The 18445-nt window shown below is 44.6% G+C and overlaps 1 long non-coding RNA gene across 1 annotated transcript in view; it reads left to right on the forward strand.

Annotated features, from left to right (window-relative positions):
- Positions 1 to 10328: 10328 nt before the first annotated feature.
- Positions 10329 to 18445, forward strand: part of LOC138510913 (uncharacterized) — a 40572-nt gene continuing 32455 nt past the window's right edge. Inside the window, exon 1 of the long non-coding RNA XR_011280462.1 lies at positions 10329 to 10470. This is a non-coding gene — a long non-coding RNA (uncharacterized lncRNA). The remainder of the gene's footprint in view (positions 10471 to 18445) is intronic.

The following is an 18445-nucleotide window of genomic DNA, read 5'->3' on the forward strand; positions in this document are numbered from 1 at the left end:
GTTTTTCAAGCTGGCAATTAGCACTTTTGGTGTCCTGGAAGTTTATGGTATGCCTCACTTCCTAAAGGAAGTTACAGGGCTGGAACTTAAACAACTGGAAGACCAGGTTTTTTTAGAGATTGCCAACTCAGCCCAGACGATTTAAAAGTCTTTATTTCCTGATTTCTGAGTCTTGATTTAACAAACCTGTGGAAAAAATAGCCTATGCATGTATCATCTCCAACCACATAATCCCTTTACATTGCTAAGTAAGCAGCCCTTCACTCAACAATTTACTTTGAAGTAGGCAATTTTTCTTCAGTCAGCAAAGCCCATTTTACCACATGTGTTTAAAATCTGCTAACATTTCTTTCTTTTAAATTTGATTTTTATCTCCAGCAAATTCACACACTGCCATGCAGCTATGGATATTCTCTTGATTGCTGGCGTTGTTATGCAGCATGGATACATTTACACAGGCATGGCTCAGCTATTTAGAGTTTTTCTCTGAACAGCTGAATTTTAGATACTTTTGCAAAGCAAATAGATGCGTTTCAAAGCCCCTGGTTGATTTCTTTCCAAGCTAAGCTGACTGGGCCTGTCATTCAGGAACTAGACATGTTTTTGCTAATGCACAATGACTTCTCCTGGGCATGGCCGGGCCTTTTCAATCACAGTAGTTTCATAGTACATGGATGGATTTCGCCTCAAAACAGCCTTTTTAAAGGTTGAAAAAGGTGTAATTTTAAAGCCAATTTTGGGGTTTTCAGCAAGGCAATGTTGCCTATTTCACTTAATTCAATGTTAATTGTTGCAGAGCACAATGGCACACTCCTGCGGTGTGTCCTCTGTTCCTCCCCACCTGAAATGTGTGTGGCAGGGTGATGCAGCCATTTTCTCTGGTGGTTGTAAAAATGCAATTTTGAGATCCTGGCGCGCACAGGAGTTAACGTAGCCATTTTGCTGTTTCTTGCACCAATGCAGAAAAGTGATGTGGTAAAGCACATATGAGTGGGTCACTATATCCCACACATACTACCTCAATAATATCTTTGCCTGTGTTTCCGCCAACCATGGGGAAAGTGTTGACAAGGCACCCCTGTATGAACTATCCCAGTCTTCCGGGGTAGAACGCCTCGCCAAGGTCCCTCTCCCACCCATCACAACAGGAACTTTGACCGGGGACTGCCAACGAGCTGATAGCCATCTTTTTTAGTCTTATTTTTAAAATATATTTTGGAAATCAGTCCTTTCGATTCAGCTGGTTCCTGGAAGACCAGCTTGAAAGGGGTAAGCTGCCTGACTGCCGGCCCTACAATGGTAGGCTGAAGGACCCAGTGCCTAGCTTGTAAATAGCGGAAGCGGTCTGTCTCTTGGATTCCCATCTCTGACTTGCAGTCCGCAAATGATCTGATCTTTCCATTAACAAACAAATCTCCCACCTTACCTAGCTCCTTGCCTATCCACTGCATACATTCTTTGTTTCTGCCCAGGGAAAAGTCGTCATTGTGAATTAGGGGAGTGAACGGAGATGGGAAAGAGCCCGGCCCGGCTGATTTGCTAAAATTATCCCACACCTCCAGTGCAGCCTTGGTAATGGGGTTTACATGTAGCCCCTGTGCCCTCCTATGTCTAGGCAACCATGGTTGAGTCACAGGTGGTGACCCCTACCGCCTGCTCCATAGACACCCACATTTTTCCTACGTCCCTCCGCACCCAATCAACCAATGGCCTGATCTGCGTGGCCTGACAGTAATTCCAGAGTCTGGGGAAGGGCAGGCTGCCCATGCTCTTGAGGGCATACAGTGTGTGCTTATTCACTCTGGGTGACCCCTCCAACCCTCCACAGGAACTTCAATTCCAAAAATTCCCAGCTCCCCACAGTGTTTCTAGGATCAGGGATAGGGGCCAACTATAACAGGCACAAAAATTTTGGAAGTATATTCATTTTTATTACTGACATTTTACCAAACCAGGACAAGTGAAGGGAGTCCTACCTTTCTAAATCCTTCCTAATGGTCTGCAACAGGGTAGAAAAATTGGCTTTATACAAGTGGGTCAGGTTCCATAGTATGTTTATTTTTACATATCGCAGTGTTTTAGTTGCGCAGGAGTAGGGGAATATCTGCTCTAATTGGGACTTCTGGAACAGGGGTATGTTAAGGCCTAGTATTTCTGTCTTGGAGCCATTTATTTTAAACCCTAAAACCGACCCGTATCTTTGTAATTCCTCCTCCGCATGCGTCAAGAATTGAAGTGGGTTAGTAAGGGACTCGATGACATCATCCACAAACAGGTTTACCTTGTGCTGGGCCCCACCAAACTGTATGTCCTCTATATGGACATGACCATTGCACACAGTAGGGGCGACAAGGGGCACCCTGGACGTCTACTCCTTCCCAGTCCAATTGGCAGTGTGTGGGTTCCGTTTTACCATCAGTCGTGCTGTCGTGTCAACATAGTTGGCTAAAATCATGTGGCACATTTAGGGCATATATTTAATTTCACCAAAATCTCCCTCAAAAATCCCGACTCTACCCTATCAAAGATTTTTTCGGCGTCTAGCACTAGCAGCAATGAATACATCTGGTTCCTGCCCGACTTATCCATTAATTGTGGAACCCTCCTAATGTTGTCACTTGTACCTCTTCCCCAGAAAAACCCTGATTGATCTGTGTGAAATGGTGAGGTGGTATCTCAATGTAGGCCTTCTGCCACCCCACTACCACATAAGGAGGCGGAGGCAGAGAGAGGGTTCAACATGTCTTTATTCCATTAACTCCAAATGCCAATTGGCTTCCTCCTCCCACTACCTGTTCCCTCTTCCCGTGTCCCTGTGTCCCTTCCCACGTGACATGAGAGTGTGACGACACCACACCCCCCTGGTATTAAACATGAAGTTCTACTTTAGTCCATTTCCTCAATCAGCCTGTGAGGTTTCTTTCGCACTCTCTGCGGTCAATGATCCTATTGCTCTTCACAGTCCTGGCGGGGCAAGGGTGTTGTTTCTGCACTGGAGTCTTCTCCGTCCCCTTCATAAGGTGAGTCCCACTTGACAGCTGGAGTTGGTGAGGCGTGGTAGGCAATGGGCACGACCCCAGGCATTCGCCTAAAGTGTGATGAGTTTCTCGTTGTTGTCTTCCTGTCACCCTTGGCTGTGATAAGAGACCCCTTTACTTGAACCACTGTCAGAGAATCTTCTCCAAAAGCAGGCGTTATTTTCCTTTTCGGAATCCCATGTATTCTGAGAATGTCTTAGAGTCTTGCCCTGTGAACGGGGGCCCACTGTCCGACTTTACAACTTTCGGAATGCCGTAGGTGGCAAACATTCTGTCGAGAGCGGGGATGGTGTGGAAAGCCGACATAGATGGCACTATCTGAATGTTTGGGCATCTAGCAAATTCGTCGACCGGTCCTAGGATGTGCTCACCCCCGTCAATTGGCCCAAAGAAGTCCACAGCGATCTCTCCCTGGCTCCCTCTGGCAGAGTCATCATGAACAAAGGATCTGGTCTGGTGTGTAGAATTATGACTGCGCAGGTGGGGCACTGTCTCAGTAGATCCTCTACTTAAGTGTTGAGATGAGGAAACCAGAGTTTTTGTCTAAGCATCCTTTTCGTGGACACTATGCCCTGGTGGCCCTCACGTGCCAGTTGCAAGACCTTATACTTTAGGATTCGGGGAATTACTAGTTTAGTGCCCTTGAGTAGCAATACTTCAGATTTTGCAAGTTCATCCCTGACAGCCAGAAGACAAGTGATATATCGCTTAACATCCTCTCTCGTGTTTTCCTTCAATTGTCGGGCCTGTTTCCAGTGTCCAGTCTCCAGGCATCTTAGGATGATTTGTAGTCCTTTATCGTTGTTTGTATCTTGAGCTATTTGATGAGAGTCGAGGCCCTTTGGGGTGTTGCCCTGTATCACATATCGTATATACTGGACCGCGATGGATGGGTTGGTGACATCTCCTTGCAGGGATGTCGTGAGAGGAAATCTGCAGGGTTGTGATCTTTCCCCTGTCAGTGAATTATGTTGACGTGATAATCCTGCAGTTTTAGGGCCCATCTTGCGATGTGCTATGTCATTTTGGCTTGGGGGTTTCCGTAAATAAATAGCAGAGCCTGGTGATCTGTGACAATTGTAAATGGTTTGCCATTCAAAAATAAATGAGTGTTCACAGGGCCATACGACGGCTAGTGCTTCTTTTCCGGACTGTGAATATGCTTGTTCAGTTTTGGATACGCTTCTGCTGGCGTAGGACACGATGTGCTTTGACTGGTTATCTCTCTCATCGAGCTGGGTCAGAATGGCCCCAAGGCCTACTGGACTTGAATCCATTATTGGTTCAGTGTCCCTCTTTGGGTTGAAGTAGGCCATGTTCTTGGCATCAGATATGCGCTGCTTGATTAGTTGAAACACTTGTTGACATCTCTCGGTCCAATTGAATTCTGTGTTTTGCTTGGTGAGTGCCTTGAGGGGTTCACTGACAGATGCAAAGTCTTTTATGTATTGTGTACAGTAGCTAGCTGAACCCAGCAATGATTTTAGGTCTGTTGTGGGGGTTGGCGGTGTGAGGGCACTGACCTTTTCAGGATCTGGGGTCATCCCCTTAGAGGAGAATATGTGACTAAAGAAACAAAGTGTCTGTTTCCTGAACTCATACTTTTCCTTGTTTAGGGTGAGTTGGGCATCTTCAAGGGCCATGTACACTCTCCTGAGAGTGTTGTCGTGCTGCTCTTGGTTTTGTCCGAACACTAGGATGTCATCACTGTAGTGCAGACAGTTGGGTATATGTTTGATGACATTATGGATCTCAGACTGAAAAATGTCTGCCGCTGACGAGACTCCAAAACTGAGATGTTTATATCTGTATAAGCACAGGTGAGTGGCGAATGTGGTGATATATGGGGATTCCCTTTTGAGTTCCAGTTGTACCCCTTGTTGAGGTCCAGCTTGGAGAAGATTGTGGCTCCTTGAGGAGGTGCACCATATGGGTGATGCGTGGGGCCTGATGACGTTCTCGTAAAATGGCCTCATTTGGCGGATGCATGTCCACGCATATGAGGATGTCTGTTGAGTCTTTCTTGGGTACAGGCACTATGGGGGATACCCACGGTGTGGGACTCTCCACTGGTTCAATGGTGTCGGCTTCTAGCAATTTTGTTAGTTCTTCCTCCACTTGCCTTTGTATATATTTATATTTATGGTGATTACCCGATAATGTTGTGCTACGGGGTGACCTTGGTTTCGACTATCTCTCCAGTCATCTGAGGTCCGTTTCCATCGTTTGTCTGGTTTATCTTCTTTGTACTTGCATTGGGGGGCTTCATATGTCTGGTTGGTCATTCAGGGCGGGCTCTGTGGTCTTTGTTCTCTGTCTTGTGTTAGTCTACCGCTTCTTCCTTCACCTTGCATTTTGCTGCGGTATATGAGGCGATATATACTGCATACTGCTTTGTAGTTCTTCTCCCCTCCACAGGCGGTACACTGTTGACCTATGGCTGGGCATTGTCCGTCATGCAGGTATTCACAGCCGCTTCTTTAACAGAATGGGCCAGCATTCCCTTTAGATGCCCCCTCTAGCTGTTGTTCCTGTTCTCTCACATCCGACTATGATTTGCGAGCGTAATGCCTCTTCGTTGGTGTAATTATTGAAGTCGCAATGCATCATCCTGAGTCTCAAATGTATTACGAAAGCGTCCATGGTCTCACCTTTGGTTTGTTTGGTGGTATGGAAGATGCGTCTCTCTTAATCTACGTTCGTGTGTGGGGTGAAGTAGTCTGTGAGTGTTGATTTTAAGTTTGCATAGGTGTCGGTGGCACTTGCAGGAAGTTCGTCTACAATGTCCATGACTTTCGAACCTATCGAGAACGTTAGCAGGCTGTGCTTTTTTCCATCATCCACCAGGCTGATGGCCTTTAAACACACCTCGAAGTTTCTTGGGCCTTGCGTGCTGGAGTCAGTGAGGTCGAAGTTTGTGGGCAGCTGAGTTATGAGACTATCAGAAGCAAGATGGGTGAGTCACACTCAACTAAACAGCCGCTCCCTAATGGTCTCAACCGAGGTTAGTTGGGTAGTAAAAGTAAAAATAAATCCAACCTTATATCCATACAAACAATTGCTTTCCTTGCTTGTTCTTCAGACAATTACTCTTCTGTGTTAATTTAAAAAATTTTCAACTGTTAGTTATAAATGAAACGGAATGGAAGAACCATATTCATCATGGGTATATGTTTGAAATGGAGAGTATTTATTGCCAATGCATTTCGGAGATATTTATCCCCTTCTTCAGGGCTGTACTCTCTTATAGATGGATATAATATAATGTCATCATCATTACCATGATCATATTTTCAAATTACATCATAGGGAAAGAAGATCATTCAAAAAGTGTATAACATCAAAAAGACATAATTCGTTATAAACCCACAATGTTCATTATTTGTATTGTAAATTAAACAAGTAGCGCAAAAAAGAGAGACACATTGTTCAGTAAGGGCCATCATTGGTCTGCTTGTGGATATTTAAATAGCTAGTCTAAAAAATACCTGAAATTGTAGTCCCTTGAGCGGGCGCTTTAGTGTGAATTATGAAAAGTTCAAATGATTATATCCTGCAAAAAATAAATACATAGCATTCTAATCTACCATTGTACTCACTTCCTAAATGGCACGAGTAGCGAGATGTAACTGTGATGTTGTTCATGTGCGCTTAAACACTCGCTGTGCAACCTGTACAGATGAGCATTCCGTCAATATGTATTTGAAATGTAACATATTGAATTGCTACGATCTAAGTATATACATGGTATAGTTAAACAGCACACTGCTGCTGCTGCTCCCGTCTTACCGTGTTTGTTCACCTCAAGCCGTATCCAGGAATGAACGGCGCATGCGGGTCAATCAGCTATTTAAGAGCTGTTTCTATGGTTACCATCAGGTGTCTACAGCGAGCCCGCGGTGCGGAACTCACTACAGACACCTCACGTCCCGACTCTGCTGGGCAGTGGTCGGGACGTGTTGGAAACACATAGTGTAACTACATCCATAATTTAATATGTATTCTTACTGAGGGCGCATGGCGACCACGTATGTCAGAGTCCTCACACTAGTCGCTGAAGAACAATGAATGATAATTAGTGGAACCACCCACATTAGAGCGTAATAAATGCATCATTATTAGTCAAACAGTGATTATACCGGCTACCATAAGTGTAATATAGCTATCATAACCTGGTTTGAATGATCACCATGTGTTGTGGGCAAACCTCATGCTGTATTAAATATCAGCGTATTGGCTGTACTACAAGAAGCAGCTCAATTGATCTATTAAGAAAAAAACGACCAACTCAGCATATCTGGAATTGTTGATAAAGATGAAAATAAAATAAAATAAAGATGAGAAATAATGAAAAAATAAAAAATAAAAATAAACATGACTAAATGTAAAGAATATCACATAGAGATCAAATTAAGTCATAATGTTCCAAATTAGATAACATGGCATTTTGTTTGATCTATTAGAAAAATAGTATGTGTTCATAAGCACAGCCTTAAACATCAGTCAGTTGTGATTTATTAAAATGAAATTAAACGTTTAGCAAACAGACGTCATCAAGCTTCAAAACGCTCTACCAACCGGACAATAAAAATAAAAATAAATAAAAGTAAAAATAAATGTTGATGCTTCAGTGCACAAATGTACATGCTGTATGCTAAATCCTTCAAATAAAACATGCAAAACTGATTTCTTCATTAATTCCTGCAGGGTTAAGGCAATCCAGTTTGTCAATCCAGAAAGTTTCTCATCTATCCAACTGAAGGTTCATGTCTTCATGGGGATTGGATATCTGCACCACTTCTAGAATTTGGAATCTGATTTGTGACAAGCTGTGTGTCTTTTCAGTCCAGTGTCTTGCTACAGCGGAATTTGGATTTGCATTCCGAATGCATGAGCGGTGTTCATTCGAACTAACTTTAGCTTTATGCTTGGATTTGCCCACATAGTGTAGGCCACAAGGGCATTTAATAAGGTAGATAACATTGGAACTGTCACATGTTGCAAAGTCTCTGAGTTTAATCTGCTGGCCTGTATGTGAATGGCTAACAATATTGCCCTTAGTAAAAAAAAATTACAGTTTGTACAATGAAAGCATGGGAATGTTCCCGTTCTTTTTGGGATAGGTCTCTTCATGGGTGGTTTTGTAGATACTAATTCATCACAGAAATTTCTGCTTCTCTGATATGCAAAAGTAGGTGGTTGTGTAAAAAGGTGTTGTACTCTATTGTCACATGTGAGTATAGGGTCAAACAAAAAGAGATTCAGGGATATCAACCACAAGCATACCCTTGAGTTAAAGCGATTAGCCCCTAATACTTTGAAACACAAAGCTTGTGATTAGAAAATGCTACCTTCTATAGGTGAATTCTATTCTAAGACCATATTCACTTATGGTACTAAATGAAACATTGCATAACAGCAAGTTTATAGAAAAATATACATATTTTATTTCTCAAATGCATACAAATATTAAAAATTCACAATGTTAAAGTGCCTATTGTATCTTCTACAAAGGAAATAAAGAAGACACGTTCACTAACATCTATGCATGTGCTACCCCCTTTCAACAGGTAAGTATGTTCATTCGAATACTTGTCCATTAAAGTGTCTTGTGCCGTGCTAATATTCACACTGGGCCATACCTCATTAAACACAACTCACTCAGTCGCATTCCATTCATTCTTTCTCCATTCACTTTCATCATCTCATTTCACAACCACAAAATGTGCCCGACATGTTTCTTTCCGCTCTTGGTGTCTCGTATCTAATACCCGGAAATTCTTCAGGGGCTTGTGTTAGGGGATTAGTTTAGACATGCATCATATATCAGTACAATTCAATATCTAAAACAGAAAAGGTTTTCCAATATGGATCATTTCCTTTACAGAGTTCTTGTGGGAGTTGCAGTAGTTTTCTTACTCCACAGGGTTTTTTATTTCCCTTTAGGTCATCCGACCCGGAAAAAGAATCTCCACCTATCAAGGAGCACTAAACATAAGATAGGAGTATCAATAACCTACTCACGCTGCTCAATTCTATGACAACTGTTGATTAATAACAGGAATCTTAACTCAAAGTCTAAAAGACATCATTTAAACAGTACAACCCAACCATACTGCATCAGTGCAGTTCATCCTAATCCTAGGTCTACTTAACCGACCTCAGGGCTAATATGCTATCTCACCCCAAGGGGTGTCAATACTAATGTCATCAATGCTAGAGGCATCATTACAGTTCACTCACTGTTTAGTATAACGGTGATCGTTGCTTCGTGTGAGCAGGATCTCTGCATTGTATCACGGTGATCAGAGATGAGAAAAACTGTTTTGCATCTCGCAGGGAAGGAAATCCCAGTTGGCTAGAGGGATAATGGGAAAAAAGTGTAGGGAAAAAGAAACACACGAAAAAGGGATCATTAAGAAACACGTTCGCAGATCCTTCTATGCGGTTTAGTGTGATAGGCTTAATATCAGCTTACCCGGTCGTTTGTACTTGTTTCCAAACACCTGCCACAACAGCGTCACTTTCCACTTCCTTTAATCTTGGGATCTCGTTTTTCTCTTGTCAGGTCTTAATTAGTGCCCATGAGTCACTAGAGAGAGAGATTCAAACACCACATTCTTAATTGGTTATTACCTGTTGTTAGATACAAAGATTAAGTAAGCTGATTTGTTTAGTTCTAATGTAGAAACCACCATACGTTTTTAATTCTGTCTTTTGTCATACCCAGCATGGGCGGATGATTCTGTGACTCAGACGGACGGGCCGCGGCCCCTTTCAGGTGTTTAGACGAGTTCCCACTAGTTCTAAAAGTGCCTGTCCTGCTGCTCCCGGTTATAGAAAAAAACGGAGTGCTCTCTCTGTAAAGGGGGAGAAAACATCACTTATGCAATGCCCACTTTAAAGTCGAGAGAGTTAGCATATCGCCTCCTAGGCGTATGAGAAAATGCGTGCCTGTTAGGGTTTGCTGGGGCACTTAACCCTCCATGGTGAGATTCTACCCATTTCCTCACTCTGCGTCGGCCCAAAAGGCTGCAGTTACTAAAGGGAAAGCATTCTCTTCTCGATTTTTAGTGCTACCATCTGGTTAGCCTATAGTTTTCTCACTGTTCGTGTAGGGATCACGGCTCCACTTCCTACTGTTTTGTAGCTGCTCTCGCTCCTTTCAGCACAAATCACTTCTGGGGTGTCCTCAGTTCATTTCACACGTATCCAGGAGTTAATAAGCTTGCGTTCCAATCTCGCGCATGCGTGTTACAGACAATTAGGGAAACCGCCAGTCACTGGCTATTAACTATTCACTCTCGGCAGATTACTACCGTGCTCGATTTAGCATTCAGCGGCTTGTGGCCCATAAGCAGAGATGCAGATTCTAGCCCGTGTCATTCGCTGCGGGTCCCCCGCACTGTCCCACGAGATATTAGCTACGATGGTAAGGGGTAGTCATTAGCTAAGGTCATTACTGGTCCATTGACTTCATACATCTGGAAATGTTTATACATTAGTGCACCCACCAGTCGATTTTTTCATTAAGTCCTGTAACCATACTGTTAGTGAGAAAAATGTGTTGTTGTTCTTTTTCAGCAGTTTCTTTTTGTCCTTATTGCTATCCAAATCCCAGTCTTTGTTTATATAGGATGGTCCAGCTAAGGTCATCGACTGAATGTTGCTGTTCGATCCAATGCTCTACTAATGGGGCATTATGTATTTTATTTCTAATGCAGCTCCTGTGTTCGCCAATCTGGATTTTAATCTTCCTGTCTGTTTTGCCCACGTAGATTTTTTTACACGGGCACCATAATGCATACACTACCATGTTTGAATTGCAAATTGTAAAGTTATTTTGTTGCCATGGTGTTGTTAAGCCAATATCAACGGCTGTGCTCCTAAGGGTGAATGGGCAGCAAGTGCATTTACCACATTGAGCATGTCCCATTAGATCTTGGAGCCCCCATTGCTATGGTAAGGTTTTCTGTTTGATTGGTTTTCTGCTCACATCATTCCTTGTTAGATGTTCTTTCACATTCCTGCTTCTTTTAAATGCAATAATGGGTCTTGCAATTGGTTGGTCACTTTTTTCCAGGAGATGCCAGTTTTTACCAATGATTTTCTTAATACCATTCGAAAGGTGACTATATGTGTTCACAAACACTATTTGTTTAGATTTGTCTTTCCTGGTTCGCTGCTCCCTTTATTCCAGTAGTGCCTCTCTATTGTTGTTGTTAGCCCGTTTTAGTGCATTCTGGGTGATCTTTTTGGGATAGCCTCTTCCGTCAAGTTTCTTTCATTTTATCAGCTTCCACCTGAAAGTCTGTTGTGTTAGTGCTGTTTCTTTTTAATCTCAAAAACGGACCCAGAGGTAAGTTATCGCGTACATGGCGAGGGTGAAAGCTGGAATAGTGAAGTAGAGAGTTTCTGTCTGTTGGTTTGTTAAAAGGTTTAACATACAGTTTCTTAGTCACGGAATCAACCGAAATAGTAATGTCTAAGAAATCAAGAGCTCTCACACTATGTTGATGTGTAAAACACAGGAATCTATTTTGTTGATCTATCCAGTTGAAAAGCAGTTCCAGTGATTGTTCATTACCTGTCCAGATGATAAAGATATCGTCTATGTACCGCCGCCATTTTGTAATATGGCCAAAGAACAGATTTGTGACGTTCATGTTTATGTTTGTCTCGAAGCCCTCCATATAAAGATTGGCTACGCTGGGGGCCAGAGTGGCGCCCATAGCCGTACCTTGAACTCGTTTAAAGAATTCTCTGTTAAAGTGGAAGTAGCTCTCCACTAGCGCCATATCCGCGCACCACAGAATGAACGATACAGGGGTGGTCCTTACAGTGTGGTCTCGTAGTAGTTTCTCCCCCAGTACATCCAAGGTTGCTTGCTGGGGAATACTCGTATATAGGGCCACTACATCGAGACCTACCAGGATCTCAGTACACGGGTCAAAGTTCAAACCTTCTATCTCTGAAATAATTTATGTGGTGTCTAATACAAATGAAGCCATTTTCTTTACCATTGGTTGAAGAAATGTATCTGCAAAGCGTGATAAGGGCTCCAAAACTGAGTTCACCCCTGAGACTATTGGTCTCCCTGGTTGATTGACCATAGCCTTGTGTATTTTAGGTAAGATGTAAAATTGTGGAATCTGGGGTTTGTCTTTAATTAGGAAGTCACATTCTTTCTGGCTTATCCAACCTCTTTCCTTAGCTTTGGTGACTTTGAGAGTGACCATCTTCAGTATGTGTAAAGTAGAGTCCTCCCCAAGCTGTTGGTAGCAGGTTAAGTCAAGCAATTGTCAGTTACATTCCCTTACATAATCTGCATGGTTCAGGATCACTGTTGTTCCTTCTTTATCAGCCTTACGTATCACAATTGTCTGGTTGCTTGATAATTGTTTCAGTGCTAGGGTGTCTTTAAGACTAGTATTTTGATAGATCTTTTTTCCTTTTTCCTGTAGTTCTAGTGATTTAACCTCTTTGAGGACCCTTTTCTGAAATACAAGTACATCTGGGCTCTGGGCTGCTAGTGGTACGCAAAACATGGATCTGTTGCAGAGGCCCGAATCCGAGGTCTCTTGCTCATGAATTTTGTCCTCAAAGAATTGATGTAGGTGAATTTTCCTCATAAACTGATTGAATTCCTGCCGGAAAGTGAAGGAACTGTGTAGATTTGTAGGTGAGTATAGACCAATTTTTCTGAATTATTCTTTTGATCTGTTGACTTTGAAGGGAATATTTAGAAACATATACCAATGATGGAGCTGACTTCTTACTGGTAGATACAGTGTTTCTCGTTCCAAAGCCTCCACCTTTTCTGTAGCCATGCATATGTCTTTCTCGGTGTATCCACGTGCCAGGAATTTGTTACACATACTCTTGTGTTGTTCTTAATAGTCTGCCAGGTCGCTAACAATTCTTTTTATCCGTAACAGTTGACTAAATGGGAGATTCTTGATCAGATTTGGTTGGTGAAAACTCAGCCAGTGTAATAAGTTGTTTCTATCTGTCTCTTTCCGGTATAATGTTGTTTTGAACTTGTCATTGTCCTTCTTTATGAGCACATCCAAGAAATGTATTTCTGTGTTGAAAAACTCATATGTAAACTGTATGCTTTAATTTATAGAGTTCAAATATTCAATGAAATTCAACAATTCACTAGATGTCCCTGACCATATACCAAAAATGTTGTCAATGAATCTTACCCATTAACGTACTTTGTGGTTCCATTCTGTTTGTGTTAGAACATTGTCTGTTTCATACTTGTGCATGAAGCAATTAGCGTAGATGGGGGCCATGGTGGCACCCATAGCTGTTCCTGACACCTGACGGTAGAATTTGTGCTTAAATTGAAAGTAAGAATTGTCAGCTATACATTTCAGAGGTAATAGGATGAAAGGGTTATGTGATCCAATGTCCGATGAATCTGAAAGTATCCATTCAACAGATCTTTGTACTCGATTATGAGGGATCGATATATACAAATTTTTTACATCTTTTGTAAACAAAATGCAATCCTTGTCAAAAGGCACTTTACAGAGTATCTGCAGGAAATTTGTGGTGTCTTTAATATATGTTCTTTTTTGTTGAATGAGTGGTTGCAGAAAAGAATCTATATATTGACCCAGAGGTTACAAAATACTGTTCATGCCTGCCACTCTTGGTCCTCCGGGTGGTTTTATAGTGTCCTTCTGATGAGTTATGAGGCTATCATGCATCCTGGCAGGGACTGCTGGAGCTGGTGCCAGCGGGACGGTTACTGATTCATCCCCCAAAATATTGGCTGTCTGTGTGCTTCACTAGAGTGGTGCTTTGTGCTGTGATTTCTATAAGTGTTTATATATGCACCTCTTTCCCCACCTGCTGACCTTGTTTCATGATTGGGGTCTTTTATCCGGTGATGTTGCTCTGCTCTGTGGACTTGATGGAATGTTGTTTCTGGACCAGAAATTTGCAAGGTCCACATGCACCGGTAATCTAACAGGCTCTGTTTGCAGGTTTCTCCTATTAGGCCTTGACGTGGGTCAGACGTCACATGCGTCGTGTTCGTGTGATTTTTTTTTTCTTCACTGCACCTGTGATTGTGGCGTCATTAGCGGTGAATGGGCTTGCTGCTCCTCGGCCCTCTTTCTTGCCGTATGCAGGAGGCATGCCCGGCCGTTGGTGTGGTCCCCGATGGTGGGAAAATTCAGTATTTGCTATCCATCGACAGGAGCTCTGCTCGACTGCCCAGAGGTTGAAAATCAGTGGGTAGTCCTCATGCTCCGACCCGCTGTGGAGTAGCACGTTGCCGTTGGTGGGAGTTGCAGCTCACACCTCCCGGATTTTTCTGAGTTGAGTGAGTGGGGCACGCTGGCCGCTGGCGGGAAACTTACATGAGTTCCTACCCGCTCTGCCTCTTACCATTGCTGGTGGCGTCATTCCCGCCCACGTGCTGTATGGGGTGCACTGCAGCTTGAGTGGCGTCCTTTTATCACAAGCCACGAACACGGGTTGCACAAGCGTATCAGTTCGCATATGTTTCGTCGACAATGTGAAATGGTGAGGTGGATCCCCTCTATCTCTATGCAGGCCTCCCGCCACCCCAGTACTACATAAGGAGGCAGAGGCAGAGAGAGGGTTCAACACGTCTTTATTCCATTGACTCCAAACTCCAACTGGCTTCCTCCTCCCACTACCCGCCCATTCCCTTCCTGTGTCCCTGTGTCCCTTCCCACGTGACATGAGGTTGTGACGACACAACACCCTCGGCCTCCTATTGTTGGCAACTATTTTTCTAGCCTGCCCATTCGAATTTTGGAAAATATTTTTTAGTCTAAATTTAAGAGGGCTATTGGCTTGTAGGAGGAGCACTGCCTGGGAGTCCTTCCCCGGATTGGGTATGAGAACCACCCGGGCTTCCTTTGTGGTTTCTGGTAGGCTTACCCCCCTCAAGGATGGAGTTAAAAACATCCGCCAGTGGCTTTGCCAGTAGTTGGTAGAGTGTTTTATAAAAGGTGGCGGTGAAGCCATCCGGGCCAGGGAATTTGTTTGACTTTAAGGTTTGTATAGCCTGCATCACCTCTAAGTGGTCAATCAGGGAGATTTGTTTTAAGTCGATCCCGTTAAGGTAAGCAACTTGGTCCTGGTGGTCAGGCCCTCCCGAGGTGTACAGCGATTCATAGTAATCATAGAGTAGTCATAGAGCAACTCCCTCTTTTTAGTTTCATTGCCCCACTCTCTGCCCTGTGTATCTGTCAAGATTTGTATAAATGAGCTGTTGGCCTATTGTCTGAGAAGATGGGTGACCATCCTCCCTGGTACATTGCCACTGCTCATAGTACCTGTGCCACAGGCTGTGGAGAGTGCCCTTTGTGTCCTAAGGAGCCTACGCTGACACCTCGTTATGGCGAGCAATTTAAAATTCTGTTTGGTCGGGGTCTCGCTATATCTCTTGTCTGCCTCTTTTAGTGCTTGTAATAGCCGTGCTTCTTCCAATCCCTGCAGACGCTTCATTGCGACTGCATTAGAGATAATACTGCCACACGCTTCCACCTTAAGCGCATCCCAATGATTTCCATACGACGTGTCAGCCGGATCAGTATTTTTTTTTAAGTCTCTATTCCCCTCCTCCAGTTCTTGTAGACATACTGGAACCCGTATAAACTGCAGGGCATTTCCCATTGTCGTTATGTGCGGCGCCCCACCCAGTCCCTGAATTGTACAGTGACCGTGCTATGGTCGGCTACGGTCGTTGGCTCTAACCCTGCAGTCAGGGCTAGTTTGGTTCGTTTCGATGATACAAAATATATTCTATCCTAGAGGCCAATGCATGGATGTGGGATAGGTAGGTGTAGGCTCTGTCTGTGGGGTGATGCGTGCGCTATATATTGACCAGGTTAAATTCCTGATGTCGTTTTTGGGAGGCTGCCCCCACTGCCGAATAGGTAGTTTGAGGCGATCTATCCTGGACTCCATCCATGAGCAAGTTCATGTCCCCAAGAAGAAGCAGGTCCCCCGGCCATGCTCCACCACCGCTTCCAGAATTTGTAACATAAACGCTTCCTGGGAAGCATTTGGGGCATAGAACGTGACTCACCAGCTTTCCTTGCAGGGCCCCAACCACTATGACATACGTCCCCTCAGCCCCCTTCTTGGTTTTAACAGGCATGAATCCCAGGGCCCTATGAATCAAGATGGTCACCCCAGCTCATTTGCCATCTGCTGATCCATGAAATTGGTGCAGATATAATCTATTGTGCAATCTACCCTGGTCCGTAGCCAGCAAATGTGTCTCCTGAAAGGAGACTAGTTGCAGGTCTAGGCGCCGAAGTTCCCTAAATAGTTGTGACTGCGTATTGGGGTATTAAAGCCCTGTGTGCTCAATGTAGCAACATTAATCACCATCTTGACAGAGTTGGGCGTCCCTTATCGCCAGTATGCTTTCTGACATTCCTACTAGGGGACCCCTTTTTGGCCCCCTACCCCCTAACCTGACTGTCTCCACAAGTGTACTCCACATCCCCCGTGAATGATACAATTTACAGTTCCATTGCAGGTAATTCCCAGTACTCCCCTAGTATTCCCCTGATAGCCTCCACCCATCCTAGCGACTGCAGTGGAGATATTCCCCCTCCCTGTCACCCCAAACCAAAGCACAAAAACAACCTATTCTTTCAACATAAAACATTGGCAGCAATCTGCTTTGAGACCTCCCGGGCCAACAGACCGAGATCATCCACCACGCATCTCAAAGCACCAGAGGCGGTTCCAGAATCCTTCCTAGCCCCCTCTTCGCCTCAAGCCCTCTGGATCCCCAGAAAACAAGAGCTACTCAAGGATTTAAGGGTGTCACTGGTTGGGCTGCTTTTTACCTTGTTGCACCGTGTTCCAGGCTCTCCTGTTGGACTCCCTCTCTCTCTAAGGCGCTGCCTCAGGCCGGGCAGCCTCCGGGATCTGCAAATTCAGCGAGAGGACCGTATGCACCTTGTCTCCCAACATGAATTGCAGACCGAAGGGGTAGGTGCACTGGTACCTCACCACTCGGCATCTCAATTCCTCCGTAACCGGCATCATCTTCCTCCTCTTCTGGAGCATAGGTTGGGACACATCCTGGAAAACCTCTAACATTGAGCCACGGAACTGGATCCGATCGGCCTTTCTCACTTCCCCCAAGACCAGCTCTTTGATTTTATAGTCATGAAACCTCATGACTATATCTCTGGAAGGGCAGTCTGGCGTATATCTCTTGTGGCCAATTCTATGAGCCCTATCAATCTTGACCAGGGCCTGAACACCCTCTGGCAGGAGTTGCTGGAATAATTGCCTAACGCATCCCTCGATGTCATCACCTTCCGCCCTTTCCTTAAGAAATGTGATGCATAGATTTTCTCTCGGTGCCCTATTCTCCAGGTCGTCACACTTGGCCCTCAATCCCTCTGTATCCTTTTTAAAGGCAGCAATTACACCACACAGTTCCCTTAGTTCAGTCTTCATCTCTGACATTGATCGTTCAGTGTGGTCAACTCTATCTTCGAGAACTCTGAACTCTCTCCTTAGTACACAGGCAGAGTCTGCCATCTCCTTACGGAGGTCCAGGATCTCGGAGTGTAGGGATTGCTAAATGTCTCTTCTCAGAGTTTGCAGTGATTGGGTCAAGAAATCTGGCATGAGTTGCGGTGCAGTGGGTGGCGGCTGCTGGGCCCACTCATGTTGTCAGCTTGCAGCGTTCTTTTAGTTTGGTGCGCCATAGATGACTGGATATCGACGTTCCTGCTCTTCTTGCCGGATTTGGTCCCCAATGCCTCTATTAATGTATTATGGCACCTTCACTCCACCAGCTGCACCCCTTGATTTGCAGCTAGACCGCTCCTGTGGTGGATTTGTGTTTCCCAGACCACGTGTAGCCTCCAAGTATAGCAAGATCTCAGACCACAGCCAATTTGTCTCAGATGTCTCTCTGCTCCTCCAATCGTGCTGCAGGGCTTGCAGGCTTCAAAGAGCAGAACCCTCTCTTCTCTGTGTGCCGGGCCCGCGATTGCAGGAGGTGCACTCCTTCCTCTGACTTTAGATAGCCGACCCGGCATCCCCCATTACGGGAGCCTCCGTGTACCCTGCAGCGGCTGGTTCACAGCCTGTGGTTTATTCCCCGCTCGACCCATTGCATCATTCCAATGGCTAGTCATTATGTGTCTGCCCATTGCTAACCTCCATCCTGGTATCACTGGAATTTCTCCTGGATCAGCAGGTCATGCGGCCCAGGGCCACCTTCCACAGGGTGAGCGAGTTTGTGTGGTCTGGCGCAGTGCAGGTCCCTCCAGCCTGCCTCTGTGCTGCAGCGGATACCTCTGCTGTGGAAAAGTTGTCAGTTGGGCAGCAGGGCTTCCCTTTGGTGGCCGTCACCCACCAGGGTGCCGCTACGTTAT

This window comes from Ambystoma mexicanum, chromosome 6p (assembly GCF_040938575.1).
Source record: "Ambystoma mexicanum isolate Mex_15411 chromosome 6p, UKY_AmexF1_1, whole genome shotgun sequence".
Taxonomy (NCBI): Eukaryota; Metazoa; Chordata; class Amphibia; order Caudata; family Ambystomatidae; genus Ambystoma; species Ambystoma mexicanum.